The sequence below is a fragment of the Mus musculus genome, chromosome 14, assembly GCF_000001635.26.
Source record: "Mus musculus strain C57BL/6J chromosome 14, GRCm38.p6 C57BL/6J".
Taxonomy (NCBI): domain Eukaryota; kingdom Metazoa; phylum Chordata; class Mammalia; order Rodentia; family Muridae; genus Mus; species Mus musculus.
Genome location: NC_000080.6, coordinates 28,821,579 through 28,848,157, shown reverse-complemented (window position 1 = coordinate 28,848,157; position 26,579 = coordinate 28,821,579).

Below are 26,579 nucleotides of genomic sequence, written 5' to 3'. Positions count from 1 at the left end.
GCTAATGGATGTTAAGCTCTGCTTAGATGAGGCCATGCCCCTCACAACCCTGAGTCCCCACTCTGCAGATGGTCTTCCTCTTTCAAGGCTTTCAGAGTCTGGTGGAAATGTTCAAGTACCTTAACATCCACTTCACACAAAGGCTTTGTGAATGCCACAAAGGACCAAGCTAGGTCTTAACTTACCAATTGTGTTTAGCAGCGAATTTCACACTGCTCCAAACTCAGTCGATTCATTTTGAATTTAGATGAAATTGCTCCTTATCCCCAGTAGAATATAATAACAAGGTGCTTGGAGGGATAATGAAGGACAGAGAATCCTGACAGGATTCCATTATTAATCTGTCTGTCCTTCAACTCAATTCGTTCTTCCTCTGAATCTGAAAGATATCAAGGCAAAGATGTTGGAAGATTTGAAGGAGGCAGCAGATGAGGTGGGATCTGTAGAACAGTGATTTGAGATTCAGAGATTAAAAAGGTAATAACATCTATAGAAGCCATATGAGGGTTGGATGTTGAAGGTAGCATCTAGGGTGGTGGCCTCTGGCTGGAGCTTAGGGGTCATGGAAGCAAACAATTGGACAGAATCTGGAAAGGGAACTTGAAGTCCAGCAATGGTACCAGTTGCTCATAGATATATCCCAAGAGGTAAGGAACCAGAGGGTACACTAAGGTTCACAGAGAGACCCAGTTTGCAGGTGTACAGCCTCAAGCATAAATCGCAGTTTAGGACAGATCACCTTATATCTCAGACCTCTGAACGTTTGTGAGACAAGGATGCTATCAACTGAGAGAGCTGCAGTGCTTCAAGCTGCCTCACACAGACATGACTGACACCAATCGATGTTCTACAGCGGCAGGCTTGCCTCCCTCCCAAACCCTAAGCCACTGTGAACAATGTAGTTATTTCTGAACAAAGTACAAGTTAAAGGGGGAAAAACATAGTCTAGATAAACTTCTACATGGCAGAATATCTATTTTTAGCCAACCATGTGTAGTCAGTCATTCTGAAAAGATTCTGAGTTTTTGTTGGCTAGTGTTATTCACAGGACTCTCCCCAAGTCAGCAGACCCATGCCCCAGTTCCACAGAACTTCCTGCTTACAAGTCAAGTCACCAGGGTTCCATATAACCCTGCCCCTGAGTTAAGACAACAGTTTTCCACAGCATAGAACTCCTGAAATAAACAATTCCTAAGTTTAACATTGTTTGCTATTCTGAGTAATATGGTGAAATCTTGTCCTTTCTTGCTTCTTCCCAGCAGGGACATAAGCCACATCTTTATCTAAGGACTCCATGCTAGCCATGTTATCTGCCCATTGGCCACTTAGTAGCTATCCTGGTAACCAGATAGACCACTGTGGTGTCATGCTGTTTCCATCCAAGCAACCCTTATTTAGTGACCTAATGCTAAGTCATAGACCTATGTCAGTCACCGCACTTAAACCAGCAATGTGACATCTCACAGGAGAGGGGTGAGCACAAATAGAATATTGAGAGTCAAGAGACAGAGAAAGAATCATACAACTTTATTAGAGTATCTGCTATAATTACTCTTTACATTATCAGTTACTCTTGTTAGCATCCCATGAGTAATCTGCAAACTAAATTTCATTATACATATATATATTTATATATACACACATATATGTACATAAACACAAACACACATATATGTATACACACATATATATGTATATGTATAATGTATATGTATATGTATACATATGAAAAGAACATGGTAGTATAGGACTTGAGTAACTAGAAATGCACTCTCTATGGGAAGCAAAATTTTTATAAATTGCTCTCTCACTTATAAAATCATCCATATGACTACACATTTAACAACTGTTATTGTTATTAATGGTTGATATGTTACATGAACATAATTATATGTTATATAGCTGAGTGACATATATAACTGTCACTTGGTTATTTACTAATTCACTTATTAAATAGTTATTACTTAGGCATAAATTCCTGACAACATACTAGGTACTGAAGATAAAACAGTGGAAACATTTGCTGAAGCTTAGTGTCCATAGAAAACAGAAGGAGAAATACGGGCCAAGTAGGCACCACTTCAAGGGAATAGCCCATAAGTCAGTATGGGTAGGAGACCATGTGGCAGCCAAGATGGAAGCAGGAACTCAGTGGATCCAGAAGTTTCTGCTTTAGCTGACTCATAAGATGAATTACCTAGGAAAAAGATGCAGGCAAGGAGGGATGGAGGCAGAGACAACACCATGGTAAAGGCCTTCTGACATCCAGAGCATGGGTTATTCATGCCTTTGAAGGTGAAGCTGGCTTGAGCTATAACAAAATCTCTGATGGGGACTGAATTAATACCAGAGTTTGGCATTCTGTGTGAGTTCTGAGATGTTTGACAGGCTGCTGGGAAACTCCTCCTGCAGGACTCAGCCCTCATTTCTGGAGTGAAGAGAAATGTTGTACCCCATGTTTCTTGTGTGGAACATGGACTCTGCTTTGAAACACGGGATCTTTTTGACCTATCTTAACCTACTTGTCCAGTCTTACTTGACCAATATGCTTATCTGCTACCATAGTGACATTTCAGTTCATGTTCAACCAAGTTTATCTTAGGGTCCCATACGATTATAATGAACAGTGAGATTATAGCCATTGTCTGTGTGTCTGTGGTGTTTACACAACAACCAAGTTGCCTAACAAGGCACTCTCAAAATATATCCCATTGCTAAATGATGCATGAATATATGAGCACATTACACTAGCTGTCATATGCTGTCTAAAGTCATATACGTTTCTATATGGCTTCAGGTTTAAGACATGATTTTCCCCTCTATTTGCAGTGATCCTCTCCCTTTCAAATCTTTCTCCTTCTTCAAGATGAAAAGCAACGTGAACTCATCTGTAAGGTTTTTCTAACCTTTAGGTAATTATTTTTGCACGAAGTGAGGTGGTGAAAGTAAAGGCATGTCCATATAAGAGAATTGAGAGTCGACTTCTTTTCTCTAATGTGAGGATGGAGAAGGTAGCATCTATGAACTAGAAAATAAGCAGACCCTCTCCAGTCAATGAAATTATATTAGTTTGCTTTCTATTGCTGTGCTTAAACACTGACAAAACCAACTTGGGCAGGAAAGAATTTATTTGTCTTACAGGTTAACAGTGTATCATCTAGGGAAGCCAGGACAGGAACTAAAGGCAGGAGCTGCATCAGAGACTACAGAGGAAGGCTGTTTACTGGCTGACTTCTTTTAGCTTACTTGGTTATTTTTCTTGTACAGCCCAGGCCCTTACTCCTAGGGATGGCTCCACCTACAGTAGGTTGGATGCTTCTAGATCAATTGCCAACTAAGAAAATGCCCGCATAGTTCACGGGACTTTTTCCGAAAGAGGCAATTTCTCAATTGAGGTTCCCACTTCCCTGGTAATTGCCACAGAACCCAATCTATCAGCATACCAGCTTGATCTTGGACCTCCCAGTTTCCAGAAATGTGAGAGAGAAGTGTCTTTTGCTTAAAAGCTACCCAATTTATGCTATTTTTTCTAACAGCATGAGAGATTATTTAGAAAACAAGTAATTGAGAAATATAACATTTGGATAATGGGCTGTGCTTGTACAGGAGAGAAACTCATAGTTCCTTGGGCTTTCTTTGTTCAGTAAACCTACCTCATTGATTCCTTGCCATTTGGGGTTTCTGATAAAATGCCAGGAGTTGGGTATACTCTCCCTAGATACTGTCTTGTTTGCTCCTATGATAGTTAATAAGGCTTACACAAGTCTCTCCTGCCAAAGCTCAGGAAAGATACTGGCATATTAACACCTAGTGCTCATTTGGGAGAGATGAAGAGGAGAGGGAAAAAAAGAGGAGAGGAAAGAAAGAAGGGAGAAGGAGAGGAAAAAGAAGAGGTGGAATAAAGGAAAAGAAGAAGCAAGCATCACCATCACCACACTTTGAGCCTGCAATGTGCATCTGGCCCTTCCTTAGTTTCACACCTGGGTGCTCATTTCCACTGATGTCACTGGGAAATTTATCAGAGAACATATTTAAAGTCTTGGAGTTCATCTCATTTAACATAGTTACTCCCTTTTCCATCCCTGCCCTGGCAGACTTGACAGTCTGTGACCAGCATCCTCCTTAGCAGCATCAAGGGCAGGAAAGAGCAATGCAGTCATAGCTTAGGAGCTGTGGCAGGCTGTAATTCTTTCTAAAGGAATAGCTTGCCAGGAGAGTTGCTAGTATGGTCACATTTTATCAGCTTCCCCACTACCACCAAGCATCATTCTGTGACAAACAAAGCTCCTATCTTCAACTGGGTTTGTTTTAAACAAATGCTATCTGTCATTCTCTAGGCGGCTTGGATGCTTTGCCAAGGCATATTGGGGCTGTGCAAATGGTATTTAACTCACCAGGCTGCAAGAATTTTGGGATGGAGTATGGTGGTTAGGCAGGGTGAGAACGGGTAAGTGGCACTGTTAGACATAGAGTGTTTGGGCATGGGGACACTGAGACAGCATCTTGAGTGTTTTGATTCTAAGACAGTGTGTGTTATTCTTACCAACTAATTTGACAGGATTTGCTGAGTCCCGGCAAAGGGAGTTGGGTCTCCAAATAAAAGGGATGAAGAGTGTACACTAATGTGTCTTGCATTATATAAGTGGGAAAAAAGCACAGCCTAATAGTACAATTATAGGTAACTCTATAGGTCAGGTTGGGAGCTGAGAACTATGGAGGGAATACAAAGTGGAGGAATTGTAAGAAAGAGGACCAGGCAGTGTGCACATGGAGGCATTATGATGGTTAGCCCGACCTCGTTGAGACACAGAAGGAAGGAAGAGACAGCCAAGTTGTATCAGCAGGAAGAGGGTGCAGGCATCAGGACATACTGGAGCAAAAACCAAAAGAGGGGAGGCTGCCTGGTGTTCTCAGAAAAGCAAGAAGGCGATGCCAGAAGCATCTGAACATGAGACTAGACAACAAAGGAACTCCAACACCAGTGAGAAATTGGGACACTCGAGCTTTTCCTCAGTAAAACTGTGAGTCACTACAGGATTATGATGTGTATTTTCTTTTGTCCCTTGGAGGACCATGCTATGGGGCACAATAAGGAACCCTACTATGAGAATAGGGCTCTATCCTAGGAAAGAGGTGGTTGTGGCTAGGACTCAAATGGAAGAAAGAAATGTTGAGAAATAGCTGGATTAGGGGATGCACCTTATGATAGTCTCAGCAGAGCATCCTGAGGGTTGGAGGTGGGATAGAACATGGAGAAGTTAGAGGACTGCAAACTGCTGTCAACTGTGTTGGAGAGTGGTAGTGGGAAAGAACAGTGTGGAAAGGTGCTGGGGGGGTGGGGGTTAGCATGTGCAGGATTTGTAACTAAACAAGCTTAGTGGTGCGAATTTGAACTTGGAAGGCCACTCTGGTGTGACAGACTTGGGAACCAACACTGATATGTGGTATCACCAAAAACATAAATGGAGGAGAAAGGAAGACCAAAGACAGAAAGACAGAGCCCAGGTTACCCCATATAAACAGATGACTAATGGGAGAGAAGTATTATGTATGTTTGATACATGGTACCTGTTCAATGACTATTATTTAGGAGAAGTGGCTATTTTTTAAGTTGATATTTTATAATTGTTATGTCCATGGTACCTGATTGGTTTTGCATGGACCTAAATTACTATGTAGTAACCTCATTATCTATTTTTTAATGACAGTCCAATACCCAAATGCCTTAGTGTGGCATAATGGGTGCTTATAAAAGGGAGGAGAAAGTCAAAATGAACTGTGATGATAACTAATGATCCAGTACATTTTTCTAAGTATAGCTCTTCAAAATGGTGCAGCAATGGCCAGGGGCACAGAGTTTTTGGTCCCTTGGGAGGGCATAGTATGGTTGGGATAACATAGAATTTTAAAGCCTTGTGAAGGACACAGTGGAGGGAACTTAGCACAATAGAAAAGAGGGCTTGAACTTGAGTTCAGAGCTCAAGCTGAGGTGGTTGGTAGATGGGTGTGACCTGGGACACTTGCAATGTAGATGAGTGCACATGTATGCTCATGTGCTATGGGATGGGCCCACAGAATGTGAACATGAGGTGAATGAACCAATGGGTGGCAAAACAGGTTGTCAGGTGTTGTGGAGACCTGGGTAGGAGCAGGGCCAAGTTCAATGAGGTGTCAGTCCAAAGAGGTTTGGAAACAGTGGGGAAAATTTCAGAGAAAGGATTTAAGACCCACCCAATCACACTCTGATGCTCTGCCAGCTTGCTACAGAACCTCAACTTCAGTCTCCTTGTCCTCAATCTCTGGCTTTCAACACAGCAAGAACATCCATTGATCTGCTTAATAATAGAGCCTTGGGAGGGTGATGAAGTTCCAGAAGGTTCCTGGCAGATACCTTTGGCAGGCTGATGACCTCAAAGGCATACTGCCAGCGGTTTTGGAAGCAGCATCTTGGCAAGATCTGGGGATCTTTGTAGTATTCTTCCACCTTGAGTCAAAGGGAAACCCGGATGAGAATGAGAAGACAGGACCTGGGGTCAGAGTGGAAAGACAGCCCCACCCTACTCCCCACCCCACAGAAAGCCTACGGTCATAATAAAAACTGTTCCTGTGCACAGGTGTGTTCCCCTTTGGAAAGTTTAAGTTCCAAAGGGAATGATATTTATTAAAAAAAAATCATTGAGACATTAAAAAGAAGAAGAAGAAAAGAAAGGAAGGAAAGAAGGAAGAGAAGAGGTGGAAAGGAGACGGGTGGAGAGGGGAGGAGAGGAAAAGAAAAAGAAAATTCTAAGCTGTATCAAGAAATGCCCTGGTGGAGAAATCTGGGAAATGTCAAACATGTGTAACAAAAGGAGAGGCAAGATTACAGCCCATGTCATTCAAAACCATGTTAGGACGTCATTGGAAAAAAAGTAGGGAGAAAGGCCTGTGTTAGTGGAAAGCTCATTGACTTGCCCCTCCCTGTGCTAGAGTTGCGCATTTCTGACCACTTGGAGGTGGCTGTCCTCCAGATTCTCTTTATTCCCTCTGCTTCGTTCACAGTCTAGCTCTGACCTGAGTATGTGTTAGCACACACTCAACTTCTTCATCTCCCAGGCATCATTGTCTCTTGAAGCCATGGCAGATTCCAAAACTAGCTTCACGAACAAAAGTGGTAAACATGATCAATTTTTATAAACTTCTAGCTAGGCACAGAGCAAGTTTTTAAAGTCAGAGCAGTTTCCCAACTCTCCTGAGTCCACATATGTCCTCTGAGTGACAGCCATCCTCCTTTGGTGGGAGCTGTGATGTAGGCACACCCAGCCTGGGTCCTTGAGTTCTTAGCCCTCTCTTGTACTTAGTCATCCTTCATAATCATGTGTGTGTGTGTGTGTGTGTGTGTGTGAGAGAGAGAGAGAGAGAGAGAGAGAGAGAGAGAGAGAGACACATACACACACACACAGAGAGAGAGAGAGAGAGAACAAAATCCCTTTCTCTACTTTTCATAAACCTAGAAAATTAACTTCCTAATGAAACATCTAGCTAGAAAATACAACTCTATCAACTACTCAACTGGTTAAGAAGCTGGTGTTCTTGTCTCTGTGTCTCTGGAGTCCACTGCTTTGAAGCTGATACCATGCACATACTTTCCTGCTCTCTGAAGATCAGCAAAAGTATTGTTCCTCCACCACACATTTTTTTATTCTCAGATGGATGTCCCTCTACCCCATAAGCCAGATCAAACTCATTTCTCCCCAAACTTACTCTTGTGTGCCAAGTTTGTTCATTTTCTCTCACAGTCTTTATATCTCTTAATGTTTGGTGTATGTGTGTCCGTCATCTCATACATTGATCTTGGAGAAACTGCAGGGATTGATTCTCCTTTCTCTACTTTATATTTTCTCCTTCTTCTTCTTCTTCTTCTTCTTCTTCTTCTTCTTCTTCTTCTTCTTCTTCTTCTTCTTCTTCTTCTTCTTCTTCTTCTTCTTCTCCTTCTCCTTCTCCTTCTCCTTCTCCTTCTCCTTCTCCTTCTCCTTCTCCTTCTCCTTCTCCTCCTCCTCCTCCTCCTTCTCCTTCTCCTCCTCTTCCTCTTCTTCTTCTCCTCCTCCTCTTCCTCCTCTTCCTCTTCTTCTTCTTCTCCTCCTCCTCCTCTTCCTCTTTCTCTTCTTCTTCTCTTCTTCTCCTCCTCTTCCTCCTCCTCCTCTTCCTCTTCTTCTTCTCTCCTCCTTCTCCTCCTCCTCCTCCACCTCCTCCTTCTCCTCCTCATCCTTCTTCTTCTCCTCCTCCTCCTCCCCTTCATGCTCCCCCCTCCTCCTCTTCTTCTCCTCCTCCTCTTTTTCTTCTCCTCTTCTTCCTCTTCCTCCTCCTCCTTATTCTCTTCCTCCTCCTTCTCCTTCCCTTCCTCCTCTTCCTTCTTCTCTTTTCTTTTTTCTTTTGACATAGTACTTAAGATCTGAAAAAAAGGTCTTCATCTTACACACCAAACACTTTACCAACTGAGGTATTGTCCCAATCCCTAATTCCAGGATTTCTTGACAAATATAGCATACATCATAGAACATTGGTCAGTTCTGTCTTTACCACACTCTTTCCCCTCCTTTTTTTGGAGATGCTTTGTGAAGACATCATCAAACTACGAACTACAATCTTATCTGTCTTCTGGGATGATCATGGTCTATTTGAAATGCCTACAATTTGGTTTCTGTAACACAGTAATGGCCTGGTTCTTCCTGTTTCCTTAAGGACTTTAGAGTTCAAACACAGGGTCTTGTACATGCTGGGCAAATGGTAGATTTCTGACTATCAACCCCTATCTTAAAATTTCAATTTTTGAGATAAAGGGTCATTAAATCGCTCTGGCCAGTCTGACCTTGTACTTGAAATCCTTCTGCCTCAGCCTCCCAAGGATTACAGGTCTGCACTGGTATCCCTGGCTATATTACTTCTTTTAAATACCTTTGAGGATCATCTTATCATTTCAAGTGTGGACTTTAACCTAAGCATGTAATCTTCTGTCCACCTGAAGGATCTACCAGCTACATTTGATTGGGATCCCCATAAATGAGATCACAAGACTGTTTCTCAAACTTCTTATCTCCCAAGCTTGAATCCTTGATCTATCACTAGTGTCTCCTTTCACATTTTCCCCATCTGTCCAGCCCAGGCTACTAACTTGCCCCAGTGGCTTCAGAAGGACACACATATTCTCTTTCTGTGTTCCCACTATTGTAAGCTAGGTACTCCTCATTTCTTCCTAGACAACCACAATGCCTTCTGGATTGCTGGCAATGACAACATTAACTAGTGTCTAATGAACCCACTTTTGGGGGGTCCATTATTGTAGAGTCTACATGAATCCTTAGTAATATGAGGTACCTACTTCATACTCTGTGTTTTACAGTTAGAAGTCCAGAGAGCATTTGCTCAAGGTCATACAGTGTGCAGAGAGAGCATTGATTCAAATCCTTTTCAGCTCCCATACCTGAGCTGATCATTCCCAGGCATAAATAACAGAATCCAAATCTTTCAGTGTGAGTGTCAAAGCCATAAAACACAGCCTTCTCCCAATTGCTTAACATTTGTTTCTTAGCTGACTGCCTCCTTCCAGCCTAGGCTGCTGCTTTTACAGAATAAAACCCCTTTATCTGGCCTCTTCACCCCTTTTCACATTAGCATTTAAGGCCTACCTGTAAAATGTACACTTCCCAAGAGCACTCCATGGGCATCTGTTCTCAGAGATGATGGAGCTCCCACTGTCCCACCCACCCTAACTGTGTCTGCATCTGAAGTAAGAGCCTGCTTGCCTTACATTAGTTGAAAGTACTTCTGGACACCACTCTCACTATACCTTGAAGAGAGGAGTCACAGTTTATTTCTCTTTGAAGTGTTACCCTCCTCCACATTGGCATTTGGTGCACATGCTACATACAAGAAGCCTCCAATATATTTGGTAGAATTTCATAGCAGGATTTTGCGTAATGAAGTCTTGGGTATTTTACTAGTGTTGATAATACTTGGGAGGCATCATGGTCACTCTGGGTAGTCAGCTTCTAAGATACACATAGATCTCAAGCATCTTTATACTCAGTGTCGCCTGTGTGAGCATCAAGGTCTTCCCGTAGCTTATAATGGGACCCCAGTACACAACACTCAGAAGCATCTACTCTGTAACAGGTATAAGTTCTCTCTGAGGTAGTTTTCTCTGCTGTGCAGCTAGTAGCAACTGAATTTAAGTATCAGTGGTAGTTAAATGATTATACAAGCTAACATTCATTAAACTTCATAGTGATCTTCAGAAACCATCAAGAAGGCAGATACTGATATCATCCTCTTTCTGGAAAAGAATCCTTTGGTTCAGAAGGGCCACAAGTGGTGACTGACCAGATGCAACTTGACTCTTCCATTCCTATTATATTACCAATCTGTCTCTCTAGAAGCTGAAGTTAATAAGTACTAGTTTTCTCTCATCTTTCTCACACGCTAGCAGAGTTAGACACAGAAGCCAGGGATTGGAGCAGTGGACAATTTCTTATTCCTGACTTTTTCCTTGCGTGCTGGTGTACAGGAAATTTTTACAGACCGATGGCTCATAAAAAGACGTCTACTCACATCCTGGCCATCGTTAATCCTCTCATTAAGCTCCTCAGAAGGAGAAAGTAGCGGAAATGGTGGTGGCTGTGCACAGGTTGGGGCTCAGTTGCAGATGGGACATGAAGTCTGGCACACCATTGGCCATGAGTCACTGGAAGCCCAAGCTGTGTACCAGAGGACAGCAGGAAACCACAGGACCTGGTTTCACTCTTGTGGTGACAGTCTTTTGGGAGGCTGAAAGACCATGGTGGTTCAGCTGTTCCCTCATGGCTGCTTCCCCAGCAGCTCCAGACTGTGTTTGTCTTGGCCAGTCAGGATGTGGAACTCTTACTGGCTCAGGCAGTGCTACTGAGAGAGACACATCCACTTCCTGTCCCTCCACCCCACCTCCACTTCCTGTCTCTCTTCCCCCTTGGTATGGCTACTATAGCATTTTGTACAGTTCCTTCCTGCTGTGTGGAGACAGGTTTATGGGTGGTTAGGACACAGGGACTCTTCACCTTGGCAGTAGCTTCTCACCACACAGAATAATGGTCTTTGAAGTGGTTGTGGCTCCTGAGTGACCATGGAATCTAATGTCTACCAACAAATAGACTGCTTGGCACTTGGAGTCACAGTTTCTTTGATATAAAATGGTACCTTCAGCCTCAAGTCCAATGAGGAATCTTACCCTCTCATCCTGATATTCTCCTCTCTTGATTCATTTCTGTTTGGCTTAGTGCATAAATAGATCATACTTACTTTCTGGAAAATTCAGTATCTGTCTTTTTCATTAAAACTAACCAACCAATCAACAGAAATTTCCCCAAGGTCTTATCAACTTTAGTTAGTTGTTGCCTGGAGCTGTATTATGCCCACAGGAAGTTAACATAGCACCTTTAAATCAAGCAGCTAGAGAAGCACATAATAAATACTAGAAGAGTTCAGCAATTCCATTGGAGTAAGAGTGAGTGTGGAGTTTCCTTTTAAAGCAAGTGTTGAGAACAACCCTCATCTCTGATGCAGAAAAACTAGCTAGTCTCTTTATTCCTGTCCATAAAAAGAGATAAACAAGGGCTGCTCTCTGGGGTTGCTTGTAAGTATTAAACAACACAATATAGAGTCAAGCACCCTGAAGAATCTCTTGCATACTAAATAGGCTATAGCTAGGATCAGTGATGATCATTCATATTAGGACACAGAAGCACACATAAGACATGAGCCTAGTTTTTCCAGGCTCCCTTTCCAATCAAACTGAATAAAATCAAGAAGTCAAGCTAGCAAACCACATTAGGCATTTACCCAATGCAAGGCTACATGTTTAGAACTTTGGAGAAGTCTTTGTTGAGATAGCTGTAAGAGTTACTAAACTGAAAACACAGATGGCCGGAAGCTTCTACTTAATCCAGTTTCCAAACCTTTCCAACTATCTCCCACAAAGCAAGGATCAGCCTCTCCACAGTAAGAGCACACAAAGGTAGAGCCCTGAGTCTCTCTTCTCTTATAGATAACATCTGGACCTGTTTCATAGACAGGCATGGCTGACCCATAGGACTTCTAAATACATGCTGGTTCAAAGCTTTTGGACACTGTGGGCCATCAGATGATATTTTAACATACTATTCATAGTTTTGGTTCTTTGTCTATCCTTGTCTGGAAACTCACACACTTGCTTCTGAGGTTGCAGTCTCCAGTCCTTGCATACCAGCAAAGAGCAACCCTTCTGGCTCACATAATCTGAGAAGGACTGGTACCCGAGCCAGGCCAAGATGAACTCTGAAGCCTATTACTGACCTCTGAACTTTCCTTAAGATGTGTGTTTGATGTCTTATATATGTTTTTGCCCAAAGCTAAGATCTGTTCTCATTTTTCTCAAGATATTTTTATGCATCTTTAATAAGCAAGCTGTTGTAGAAGGCATGCTGCTGTAGTCTAAACATTTGAATTTGCAGCAGCTGTAAGCTTATCTATTTCAAGTCTGTGGATGGAACTTCTTTCAGGGAGGGCATGTCAAAAGGCAAGTCCTTGCGTCATGAGAAAGTCATAAAGGTGGTTGGCTTTTGTTTTGTTTTGTTTTCAATAAAAGAAAAAAAAAAGACTAAGCTCAAAGAATACAACATATTTGCTCTTTAAGGGGTGAAGATATTTTCTGCTTTGTCTAACATTTTTAGGCTCCTCTTCTTTGGCCATCAGGGTATAGACTTTCTTTTGAGTTTCCTGTTATTAATAAGGCCTAGGGCCAGTATAAAACAAATATCTAGTTATATTATCCAAGCAGCACGATAGTCTTTCTTTATAGGGCATGATGCTTGGTGAACTTGGAAGAGGTTAGCTTGCTTAATAATACACACAGTTAAGGAAGCCAAACACCTATATGCTTCTGTCCCTTCTTCCACTCAGATGGCTCATCTGCACATAGCCATTTCTCCATTGAGTACACCTGTATGAGTTGATACTCATCAGCTCTCATAGACCAAGGAGTAGACTAGATATTAGACAATTTGACTTTTAATCTAAGTGGGTGAGAACCACAGAACTGGGAAAACTGGGAAAATTGTGGATCCAAAGCACGAGTAAGGTTCACGAGAAGAGTTCTTACCCACGGGGAAGAACTTGCTTCTAGACTTAGACAGTCTGGGGCTGGAAACTGCTTCTTCCATTCATGGGATAGGTTTGAGAATTCTGGCAAACCTCAGTTTCCTTATCTCAAAATAGGGCCCACAATCATGTTTACTATACAGAGGCATAAAAAGAACTAAGCAAATGAAATGGGACCACCATAAACCACTTTAAGCAAAATGCTTAACTTTTCTCTTTAAAAGGACATGACAGTGTCTAGTCATACCTCACAGATGAGGCAAGTTTGTTTTTGAACTTGGAGGATGAGTAGGAAATTGTAAAGGGGCAAGAGACATTGCAAGTGAAGGAAGAACATTTCTAAACCTGAAGTCACACATGTGCACGACGTTATGCAGTACATGGCGGTCAGTGTGGTCAGACAGTGTACACTTATGCATCACTTTAGCAGTGGGGATATGTTATGAGAAATGCATCATTAAGCAATTTGGTCATTGTGCAAACATCAAAAAAATGTATTATACAAATGAAGATGGCTATAGCATCACTAAGTAATGTAACCATATGGAAAAGCTGATGCATGTTTGGTCTAGGATGAACCAAAAGGCCATTACATAGCAGATGGCCATATTTGTGGGGTGAACATGAAGATTGGACCAGAAGAGTAAGGCAGTTTTTAAAGGCTCTCTGTTCCAAGTTGTATCCAGGAAATACAACTCACTACTGAAAGGAAGGCTGAGTCCTGGAAAAGAAGGGAAAGCAGAAATTTTCAGTGTCAGTTGACCTCCTGAGAGTTCACATGGACCCTTTAGGTCTGTATTGACTATTTGCTGGCCCTCAGGGTATTTTCCAATGTGGACAAATGTATCTGGTTGAAGAATGTCATTGTTCTTTACTAATGATGCCTCGTGCCCTTCTTGGTGGAAATAGTGATGGTGCAGAAGTGGGAATTCCAGAGTCTCCTCATTGAACCACCATGGGCAAGTCTCAAGGGACAATGGTTGGCCAAGATGTTCCCAAAGGTTGTCTTCAGTTTTAGTTTGTGATTCTAATTTGCCAGCTCTAAGTAATGGGCCCAATATCATGCAGTGATTGAACATCTGCACTGGGATTTGGCCCTAAACACTCTTGCAATAGTCCGTGCTTGTCAGTTTCAGTCTATGCTGTGTCTACACTGTGCCTAATAGCTTTGCCCAGGACAATCAAGACAGTTTCCTTTGTTGTCATTTGTATTTTAAGAACTGCAGTTGTTCTCAAATTCAGACATAGAATTCAACTTGGGAGCTCGTGGGTGATGTGGTCTGTTTAATTAAAATTCTAGAACACAGAGTCCTCCACAGAGTCCTTGCTCTGGAAGGCATCCTGGGGTTTCAACCCTATTCAAAGTATGGGAGTGTTTACAGCAACATTTCTCCTGTACCGTGGGCTGGCCTATAGGCAGCACTTCTGCTATCAAGAGACAATCCATTACTCTGATATCTCTTAGAACAAAACCCTGGGTGGCCAGTTTCCATAGATTTTTTTGAAGCCCTGTGTGTGTGTGTGTGCATGTATGTGTGTGTGTGTGTCTATATATGTGTGGTATGCATGCTGTGTACTTTGTTGTGTGGGATGACATGGCTGTAATGAAGTCTGTCAAATTCAAGAAAAAGGCTTTTACCCTGCTGTGGATGATATTTTCAAAAAATTTTGAACCACCTTTGTCATCCAAGGACAAAGAGATACACTTAAATGTTAAACACCATATGGAGTTCAAATCAGGTTGCTGACTTTCAAATGTTTTCTTGGGGTAGCATTTGTTATTGGTTTTGAAGTCACCCCAATTTATGCCAAGTGTTTATTTCTCTCTTAACTGCCAAGAGTCTCCCTAAGCAGACTATCATCTATCACTGAGAGACCACACTGCCAGATATTATCATAAGGATGTGCACACTGACATCCACAGTCAGAGAATCTAACCTTGTTTCTTACTGAATAACAGAAGATGGTCAACCCAAGTTACTAACCATGTTAGGTAACTCAGTAATAACCCAAGGAGAGGCCAAGTTATAATAACCAATAAGTCAAGTTAGGTAACTGCACAGTAGCTGTGGGTTGCTTTTATGTGTCTGTATGTCTCCAGTCTGGGAGAGATGCAGGTGTGGTTATGCATTCGTATCTGCAATATAACCCAGCCCCACACACTCTTCTAGCGTGACAAGAACTTGATACCTGGCCAGCAATTTGGTACCTACTCATTTCTGAAATTTGGAAACTAAAACTACACAAAGAACTTTCTGGTACCAAGCACATCTCTCTCCTTCAAATGCTGAGTTCATGTTACCCAAGCCCTCTGGTCTCTGGCTTACAGTAAATAATTGTCCACAGCTGCTGAGAGTTGGTTTATCCTCCAATAAAGGTCAGGATGGCTGACTAGACATGAGAAGGAAAACTTCGGAAATTTGGTGTTTAGACTAGCTTACATCTCTGTTTATCTCTTTTGTTTTTGTTGTAACTAAATAGGCAAATGTGGGCTGTGGCAAAGGCATGGCAGAGAACCTGGATATCATGCTGTTCTTTCTAGGTCTTTAGTACTAATGCATCAAATCCTTCCTTGCCTTTTGCCAAAGTAAAAATACTCCCATCCTAAAATCCTTGGGGACATCTGATGAAGATGAAGATGTTCTTCAGTACCAGGAAGGGAAATCAGTCAAAGGCCCTAGCTCTCACCAGAGTGCATGTGTGTGTGTGTGTGTGTGTGTGTGTGTGTGTGTGTGTGTAGGGGCAGTGGTGGTGGGGACAGCAGGGCCTGGTGGTGCATGGCCATTTCCCAGGGGAGCTGAGAGGACAAGGGGACAGACATCCCTGCCATGCACATATCCCGGTAATATTTCTACACTTGGCTTACAGTGGGGCCCACACAAGCTCTCTCTCCAGCTATATCTTGGGACTTCAAGGAGGAGACCTATTAACAGGAGGAGGTGGGAGGCATCCTCCCAGGAAAAAAAATTTATTGGGTTAAAAATCCAAGGCAAACACAGTTTTCTTTGGAGACAGAAAGAGGGAGAAAAAGGACAAGCAAGATAGAGTCCAAAGAAAATGAAAGCAAGTGCCATGAATGTCGGGGGAGGAAGGAATGAGGAATAGGAGACCCTTAGCTAGGAACAAACAACAAGGGTCACCTAATGCTGGATTCACAGGAAACTCAGGTCCTCCTACTATATGCCATGGTAACATGACACCAAAATATGTCTAAGGGTGTCACTTGGGTATCCCTGATCAGTTTCTGCATTGCAGAACACTTCTCTCCTATATCAAATTAAGTCAGGCTAAGGGTAGAAAAAGCACACAGTCAAACAGAGCCTCTGGGGTTGGAATTGGAGTTGGAGCTGTAGGATATCTTCCTTATTGGGCATCCATTTCTTTACCTACTGACTCTGCAGACTTCTTAAACTACCCCTTAGGATACTACCTGGTGCACAAGAACCCTGTAAAACATTTATTATTACTTTCTGTGTCACATCCTCAACTGCCTGCATACAGTGTCATCCCTTAGAAGTCTCTTGTTTCTACCAAAGGTCCAAAGTCAAGGCTGAGCAAGTTTCTACAAACTCTACCACCAGCTTGTTTTGTAGACCAGCGCTGCCCAATGGAACTTTCTGAATGGGCCAACATGGAAGCCACTGGATACCCTTGAAACATGATGTCTGAAAAGCCGAAATTGTATTTTCCTTCAATTCACTTAAATTTTATGACCATATGTGGTTAGCGGCTACTCTTTTAGACAACACACACTGTATGAGTATTCTTTTACTCCCCTCTAAAGATATCTACTCTAGTCGATTTGTTTCATTCCTTATTATTTTGCCTCGGAAATTTAAAGCTTCATTTCTACAGATTTGTGGACTGCAAACACGGCCCAGTTGAAGGCAGAAATGAGAGCCAGAACTGAAACAGCACTCAGCTCATTGACCCTCATGTTCTAGCACGGGGCTGCTTGGATACAAAGAAGAGACTTTTCCCACTTTGGTTTCCAACCTGAAAGAGAACCCCTATGCTTCTGTGCTCTTTGTCTAGACAACTCGACCTTGATTTCTGAGTCTATCTCAGACACAGCTTCTCCTTCCTTCCTCTAAATCCCCTGTACTTTCCTTAATCTGAAAGACACGGCAGGGGTCTGGAGTTAGGCACTCAGACCTTTGAAGCCATGTACCTTGCTAGAATTCCAGCTCTGTCAGGCATCTGAGATGAAAACTTAGACACATTATGTCATCATCTCTCTGAGCCTTATGGTACTCTACTATAAAATAGTGTAAGAATGATAGGAATGCTCTTATAGAGAGGAACTAAGGAGTTCTTATTAGTTAGCAAGCTGCCGGTAAGGTTGGCTTCATAACCTGGGCTCTGTCTCAACAGCAGTATGGAGTGCTTGTTTCCATATGCATTCTTACTTTCAGTAAATATTTATTGAGCTTACCATATACTAGACATGTTGCCAAGCAAGAAAGATGAAACATCATGGCAACTAAACACAGATAAAATCACCTTGGGGTATGGGAGATGGACAGAAGTGTATTCCAAGTAAAGATAAATATATGAGCAAGCCAAATAAGAAGCTCCTGGTACAAGGACTGTGGAGAGATAGAGACAGACAGACAGACTTATAGACAGATCATAAAAGGCTTTTCTGAGGATGCTGAAGTCAGCAGTGTGAGTAGGTGTTGACTTATTAAGGAGGAAAGGGAAGGGTGTTCTAAAGAGAGGAAAGGCTTTGGGGTCCTGAGATCCAAAAATCTTCCAGAGGAGGCAATAGGAATGGGATGCAAACAGTGGGTGAGCAGCCCAAGCAGAGCCCTATAGCACAGATGGAAAAGCAGAGCACCGGGGCTGGCTTCACGAAACCCCATCCCCCTCACCCCCCGGCTTCACCTAGCAAAAGCAGCTGCGCTGTAGCTCCTCACGCAAAAGTGGACGTTTCTGGAAGATGTTTCACATTGTTAAGCAGGCTTCAAGGGTTTCCTAGATGGTTCCTTTGGCCAAGTATTAAGAACATGCTGATTTTTGATAGCACAGTTCTCTATCCTTGATTGAGGATTCGATGAATGTCTAAAATGCTGTGACCTAAAATACAAACTCCAGGGTAAGGTCTTCTTAGAGAAGCTCTTTGTTCCCTGCCTTTGGATAAATTGTATGGTGTCTTGCTTATGGGAACTGTGAAAGGAGAACTCCAGAATCGTCGTGTAGGCAAGAGAAATAACATTTCTCTGGGTTGTCACCAAAACCAACAAGCACCATGAAGGGAAGAAAAGGCCTCCATGAGAGGAATGGAGGCTTCTTTTCCCAATGGCAAGGTTTGCATGAAAGTGACAAGTGAAATCAGCCCCCAGGCATGTGGAGGTGCCTCGTGAAAGCTAGAGTCTAAGATCTTCCTGTATGCTCTCCATGCAGAGGTCAGCATTACTCCTAAGGTTAAAACACACACACACACTCACACACACACACACACACACACACACACACACACACACACACTCACGCACACACACACACACACACACTCACACACACACACACACACACACACACACACACACACACACACACACGACAAAGCCTCACCTCCTTACTCTCTAAGCTTTCTTCTCTGTAGTTCAAACTTGCACAGATTTCTGTTTTCAGAAGAAATACACAGACCCACCCACTTTCAGGTGACTCATTTTAGAAAGCTCACTTGCCAACAAGAGGAGAATCTGGTCTGGGAGTTGAACTATGCCACCAAGGGTAAACTCTTTCCTGCTGTGTTTGGTACCTAGACCTCCAAAAGAAGTGCTCAGCATCCTTAATCATCAGGGAAATGCAAATCAAAACAACCCTGAGATTCCACCTCACACCAGTCAGAATGGCTAAGATCAAAAATTCAGGTGACAGCAGATGCTGGCAAGGATGTGGAGAAAGAGGAACACTCCTTCATTGTTGGTGGGATTGCAAGCTTGTACAACCACTCTGGAAATCAGTCTGGTGGTTCCTCAGAAAATTGGACATAGTACTACCGGAGGATCCTGCAATACCTCTCCTAGGCATATATCCAGAAGATGTTCTAACTGGTAAGAAGGACGTATGCTCCACAATGTTCATAGCAGCCTAATTTATAATAGCCAGAAGCTGGAAAGAACCCAGATGTCCCTCAACAGAGGAATGGATACAGAAAATGTGGTACATTTACACAATGGAGTACTACTCAGCTATTAAAAAGAATGAATTTATGAAATTTCTAGGCAAATGGATGGACCTGGAGGGCATCATCCTGAGTGAGGTAACCCAATCACAAAAGAACTCACATGATATGTACTCACTGATAAGTGGATATTAGCCCAGAAACCTAGAATACCCAAGATATAAGATACCGTTTGCGAAACACATGAAACTCAAGAAGAACGAAGACCAAAGTGTGGATACTTTGCCCCTTCTTAGAATTGGGAACAAAACACCCATGGAGTTACAGAGACAAAGTTTGGAGCTGAGACAAAAGGATGGACCATCTAGAGACTGGCACATCCTGGGATCCATCCCATAATCAGCCCCCAAACGCTGACACCATTGCATACACAAGCAAGATTTTGCTGAAAGGACCCTGATATAGCTGTCTCTTGTGAGGCTATGCCGGGGCCTAGCAAACACATAAGTAGATGTTCACAGTCAGCTATTGGATGGATCACAGGGCCCCCAAAGGAGGAGCTAGAGAAAGTACCCAAGGAGCTAAAGGGATCTGCAACCCTATAGGTGGAACAACATTATGAACTAACCAGTACCCCGGAGCTCTTGACTCTAGCTGCATATGTATCAGAAGATGGCCTAGTCGGCCATCAGTGGAAAGAGAGGCCCATTGGTTGTGCAAACTTTATATGCCTCAGTACAGGGGAACGCCAGGGCCAGGAAGTGGGAGTGGGTGGGTAGGGGGGTGGGGGGGGTGGTATGGGGGACTTTTGGGATAGCATTGGAAATGTAAATGAGGAAAATACCTACTAAAAAAAATAAAAAAAAAAGAAGTGCTCAGCACAGCATCACACAGTAAGGGCTGCTGTGTACCAAGTGCTATCAATGGCTTCTTGCCTATTTGCATACAAGGAAACAAAAAATGGCATGTTTTTGCATAAACTGAGACCCTGCCCCTTCACTCTGATTGGGTCAAAAGGAGTCACATGCCTCCCCCTCAGGCCAATAAGTCTCCTTGAAAAATGTCCATGTTCTTATTGAACTAAATAAGATTTACCACCCCCTCCCAGGCTCTAGTGCTTTCCTGACTACATTGGGTATGCATTCAGAAGCAGAGAAAGGAAGGGATGTAGGGAAGGCAAATGGACTGTGTCCTCCAAGCAGTGAGCTCCTTTCTAGAAAAATGAGATGACTTTATAGCTCTCCGAAGCTCCACTTCATTCATCCATCCACTCACTCGCTCACTCAGTGAATATTTATTGGGTGTTTACCCTGCATGGGGAGCTAGGGAAGCTTATTGAGGCACCTCAAGGATTTTTCAAATACCTCTGCACATATTTTTCATTCACTTGCCACATGTGGAGGCAAGTATCCACAGAAAGAGGCAGATGCATTCACGTGGCACATTTTAAAAAACCCATGTGCCTAACACTCAGGTCTCACATTTAGATCTTCATAAATCTGGATTCCATGGGGACCAGGTCATGGTATCATTTCTGGCCACTGTCGAGGAAGATTTACGATGGTTGTTTGCATGACCCAACCATATGCTCCGGCTGGGGAAATCGTCTGGTTAGCCTGCTTTGACGTATGTATTGATGACAAAGAAAGTTACACCACACCACAGGAAAAAGACAACATAAAAACATCCCACCATTTATCAGTGAAGTGCCTGCAGAAATAATGACCTTGGTAAAAATCAAGAGATGATTAAAAAGAATTAATGGATACTTCATGAAAAAGATGTCAGGGTGGGAGGGTCTGGAAGCCAGCTGTCCTAACATTTCTGGGGCCCAAGGTGCATTTTATTGGCTCTATGAAGTGCATGCTTTTAGCCCCACAGCAGAAGACCATGAAAGGCAAGCTGACAGCTAGTGCCCTCTCTCCTCTTAAACCCTTTCGAAGCAGAGCTTCAGGCTTGAGAACAGCAGATTTTCAAGCAGACTAGATCTTTTCCTCCACGTGACCTGAATAAATTGCAACATTCTACATGGTGTCCAGAGAATGGACCCTTTAGGATTATAGGTCAAGAAACTTGGGAGATTCCAGGATAAAGGCAGGGAATGAAGGAGGCAAAATGCATCTGTCCCTGGCTGCCTCCTTGGCAGAGACAACACTGCTTGTATCCTGTAGGTGGGTCTGGAGAGTAAATGAAGCTCTAGATCTGAACTAGTCAAGGAGAGACTAGAGATAGCAAATGATTACTAGACAGCATCATAAGTAAATATCGTATTGTTGTTATTGTAAGTAGTATGTACAGGAGTATGTGTGTTGGGGTGGGGGGAGCAGCATGTGGGGATGAATGCCTGTGCACTTGGGAGGCTAGAGGAAGAGGCTGGATATCCTGTTCTAGTACTGTGCCTTAGTACTTGAAAGAGTGTCTCTTGCTGAATCCAAAGAGTCCGGCAATCCCCAGTGATCCTCCTGCCTCTGCCCCTACAGCAGGGACACAGGCACATGTGCACAGCTATGCCTACCTTGCTTTATTATTTTTTAACATGGGAGCTAGGATCTGAACTCAGGTCCTCACACTTCTACAGCAAACACTCTTACCCACTGAGCCATCTTTTTAGAATGGGGAAATTTGAAAAGTGAAGCCTTCTATACTCTGGTGGAGGGAACAACTACACAGCTCCCTACCCAGTCAGAAACCATAGATGTGCACACTGAAAAACATGGCTTTTAATTTACATAAATGAATAAATGAAATGTGTACCCTGTATGTATGTATGTATGTATGTATGTATGTATGTATGTTCTGTAAATACTAAGGCAGGTGTTTTGTTTATAATAAAAATTACAGTCCCTGGCATCAAGAAAGTAGCCATGATGGACCTATGAAAGGGCAATGCATGAAACCCATTCTTTGACTCCCAGAATGATCATGGGCCTGCCCCTGGCCTAGTCAGACCCACTAATTCCCTTTGTGCTTGTCACCCACATAGCAGCCAGCATCGACTCCCCACATACTTAGTTGCTTAGTACCTGTAAGTACGGTGGACCTCAGTTGGTCATTTCTTTCAGGAAAGAGTTTTCCATGTACTAGATACCTAGGTTTTCTCTGTGTTCCTCAGTACCAACCCCTGTTATTCTGCCCACACACCTAGAATGGCCATAGACCATGACTTGGGGTGTAAGGCACCCCTGGATCTTGATCTTTGCTATATCCCCTCATGCAGTGCAGCATGGGAGATACATATGTATTTTTGAAGTGACTGGCTATTTAATCAGATGGATGCAGAGTGGAAAGGGTATGACAAAGGAGCTAATTGGGCTTCTTTTAGACTCTCAAGTATCAGATTTTCTACACACTGACAAGTTATAGGCGCAAACTTGAACACACTTCAGCTCAAAATTTACTGGGTTCCACAAGAGACTGAATAGTCATTGGAAATCCAAGTGAGTATTTGTCCTATGTCTAATCTGCACTGGTTTTCTGCAGTGAGATGTAGTTCTTCCCTCTGTCCCATTTCCACATGGTGGATAATGGTCACTCAATAGCTAATTTTCTTCTCTTCTTGAAAGGAACCACCTCAGACTAGCTGGCTGCCTGAGTGACATTGGATGAATCTGTTTGGTATGGGATGTACCTGAATTACAGATGACTGGCTATTGTGTGAGTCTCACAACACACATAACCTGCCAAGGCTAAGAGAAAATGGACTCTCTTCTGGTGGAGTAGAAACTTAAATTGGAACCTACTGCTGTGGCAGAGAGACTTGAAAAGGAGCACTCATGATCTTTATCTATAGCTGCTCCGGCCTTGAATATGGTCAGGATCCAGTACTCGGTTTTAATGAATAGAACATGGTAAAAAGAACAAGATATATATGATGACTCCAATAGGTAAGGCTGTAGCACCTGTATTGCTGTGGTCTGTCTCTTCCTTGCTTGCTTTGTGAAGGCAGATGGTGATATTGGGAGAGTATGAACTGAACAACTGAGGCTGGCCTGTGGTTGATAACTATCAGGAAATGGAAGTTCTCAGTCTTGTGGTTGCAAGAAACTAAATTTTGTTAAGCAACCCAAATGAGATGACAGATATTCCTCTCCGGTCAGGCCTGGGGTGAGACCATAAGATCCAAGGCAGAGGAGTTAGTTAAATCATGACTGGATTTCTGACCCACACTGTGAGTTGTCTGGAAATGCTAAGTTTGTGGGTGATACTATATATGTCAATAGGGATCTACCAAAACCACAGTTCTATCTTCAGCTAGAGGGACATTAAGAAAATTCACAGGATCTCAGCACATACTTGAAGGTATGCTCCAGATGAAGGCCACACAATTCCTGGTGGACCAATAATGACATGGCTGAAGGGTAGGCTGACTTGAGCAGGGAGTCATCTATCACATGGTATATGAGTTTACCTTTGATACCCACCTAGGAGGATGTGTTATGATAGGAATCTTGTTTCCAGATCTGGTAGTGAGTTCACTAAGAAGCTTTAAGAGATCATACTGAAGATTCTAGTCTCACAAGGAGTCTAGTAGGAGTTCACTGCAGTAAGGTGGGTGGCTCAGAAAAGAACTTGAGAAATTGAGGTGAAGAGGAGAAGGTGGGCTGTCTGAAAGTGTCTACCCCAGAGTTTTGTCTGTAGCATAACTATGTACCTGAACAGCCGCAAAGCTAACGGTATTGATGGCTCTAAATTAGGAGTGAAGAAGGGGCACATTCCCCATAGGACTCCTGGGAGACTTCACCTCTCACCCTCTGTAGTTAACTTTAGTTAACATAGGTGGCTCCAGCACCTGTCCCTAAAGGCACCTTGCTTCTCCTACACAGAACAGGGACACACTGAGTTTTGGCAATATCTTCATTATTGTCTAGACTTTGATAAGCATCATCAATAACATTTGCTTTTTAAGATTCCAATTTATGCCCAGATATTAGTGTTATAACTGTTAAAGAAGTTTAGGTTAATGGTTATATTTTTTGTTTCTGGAGTGTGTTCTGCATGATAACAATAGTTCTTAGACATATCAGAGAGGCTGCTGTGGTCCCAGATTAAAAAGAATTCATGTCTGCATACAACATTGAAAGCCCAGAGAATATTCTCAGTCAAGGATCTGCTGCTGTATAATCCTTAGGGTTGAGCCCCTTAAGACTGGAGTAGCCTTGAGATCATATTTGCTGAAGGGGCATGGCCTAGGACAAGGAGAAGGAGACAATATCATCTTAACAAAGGCACCTGGCACAGCTCCTGGAAAATTATGGATGCTCCACACCCCATAAAACCACTTGGAAGTCCTGTCTCCAAAGCACAAGGCAATGTCTAAGTAATGTAAGGTATAATAATGTCTAATGAACAAGCAATGTATGAGTCAAAATCTTAAGGAAGGAAAGAAATCCCTTCAGCTCTTATATGTAGGTAAGATAAAGGATGCTAGGTTTTGCGTTCTTGTTTCATTGTCATTTCTTGTCTCATGCCAGCCCTCTGCCCTGGAGCCCCCAGCAGATCCCCCTGATCTCATCAGACACAGAACATGTGTTCACAAACATACAGAGGCATGAGTGTGTGTGTGTGTGTGTGTGTGTGTGTGTGTGTGTGTGTGTGTATGTATGTATGTAAGAGATGAGCCTATGTTTCCTTTCTCTCTGTTTGGGTTTTGGTGTACAATTGGCTCAGCCTCATCTACCCTGCCAGATAGTCTCTGTCCTCACAGAGAGTCTACCCTGAGAGCAGGATCTCCAGTGTGTTGGGGAGAAAGGAGTCTGAATAGTCCTCACTTTAATCACCCTATCCCACAGGCAGCTGCCACTGGAAGGTAAGCAATCAGAGCACCATAGGCCATCTAACAAGGGCTGGGGAGTCTGTGAGATGCATGTTAGAGCTGCTCACCTTATTGGTAGTAGGTGTTATCCAAAGCACCATGTCATGGCATGCAGCTAACTGTATATCAAGCTGCCTAAAAACATAATACTTTCATCTCCTAATGTAAAAAAAAAAAAAACTGAATGGCCCCATCCCCTGCAAGCTCTGAGCCAGTACCTTGTGACCCTTGTTCAGCATACCTCCCACACCAAAATTAGGCATCTCACAAGAAATCGATTCACTGTAGTTACTAAGAATGGAAAGGAAATATAGATACATATATTAAAATAATTATAATCCAGGAACAACACATACAAATTAATATATAGTAATATATTAATCAATGCCTTAATCTATGCATCAGAGGACGAAGTCAAATACAATAGTTCAAATCTATAGCTACCTCTTAGCAAGCATGGTTGTGGGTGCTGTAGCAAGTACTTTGTGCCCAATTAATACATCTAGCACTACTCTGAGACAGATTCCCATGGTGGTAACTAAAAGCAGTGAGATGCTCTCAAGCTCAGCAAGGCTGCAGAGCCTGCAAGGGGTAGAGACCCGGCTCACTTTGCTGTCCTTAGCTAGCCCTTGTCTGTTCCCCCCTGTGTAGTAGATTAGAGCCTATCTTTGAAGCTACACATTTTGCTCTGAATTTCTAGTCACTGAGATGATTTTAAACTCACAAACTGAGATGAGATTGAGTTAACAGCACTTTCTAGAACAGTGCCTGGATGTAGCTTATATTATTATTATTATTATCTGCAGCATTTTTGCAATTGAGAAAACAGCATCAGAGAGGCTGGGCAGGATATCTTAGGTCACAGGGTACTTAGTGGTATATATAATAGGGATACCTGGGTTGGTTTGTCTGTCCTCCTGTGGCTGGGAGGTGGTCTAGTGAACCTTGCAGCACATTTTCCTAAGGCCCAGAGGGTGAAAGAGCCGCAAATTGTTTTTACAGTCCATTTCTTCTAAGTGAGTCGCCCTCCTGGGTAGAGCCAGTCCCCGATGACACTGGACATGCTGGCAAGCACCCTCCTGGTTCTGCAAGCTATCAGTAGAGCTAAATCGAAATGTCAGATCATATCCTGCCTGACACTCTACCTTCCCCAAGCGTACATTAAACCTCTGAGCACACTGGTTGGCCATTTTCTAACGCATTTTCCAGACGCTTCCTTCCACTCTGCCTTCAAACTCTTTCCTTAGCCTCACTCTGGGAAGAACAGCTTGATGTGGGAGGTCGCCAAGGTATCTATTAATAGCCCACCTTTACAGGTTAGTGACCCTTGGCATTCTACATAGCATGGGAGCCTACAAGGGGTTGAGGCTCAAGGCAGGGAGGCCAGGGGCCCCAGTGGTACAGTTCATAAGTGAGGCTGGTGTGAACACAGGCGTGTCCCCACATTAGGCTGCAAAGAGGATTTGGAGGGAGGGAAGCTGCAGAAAAGAA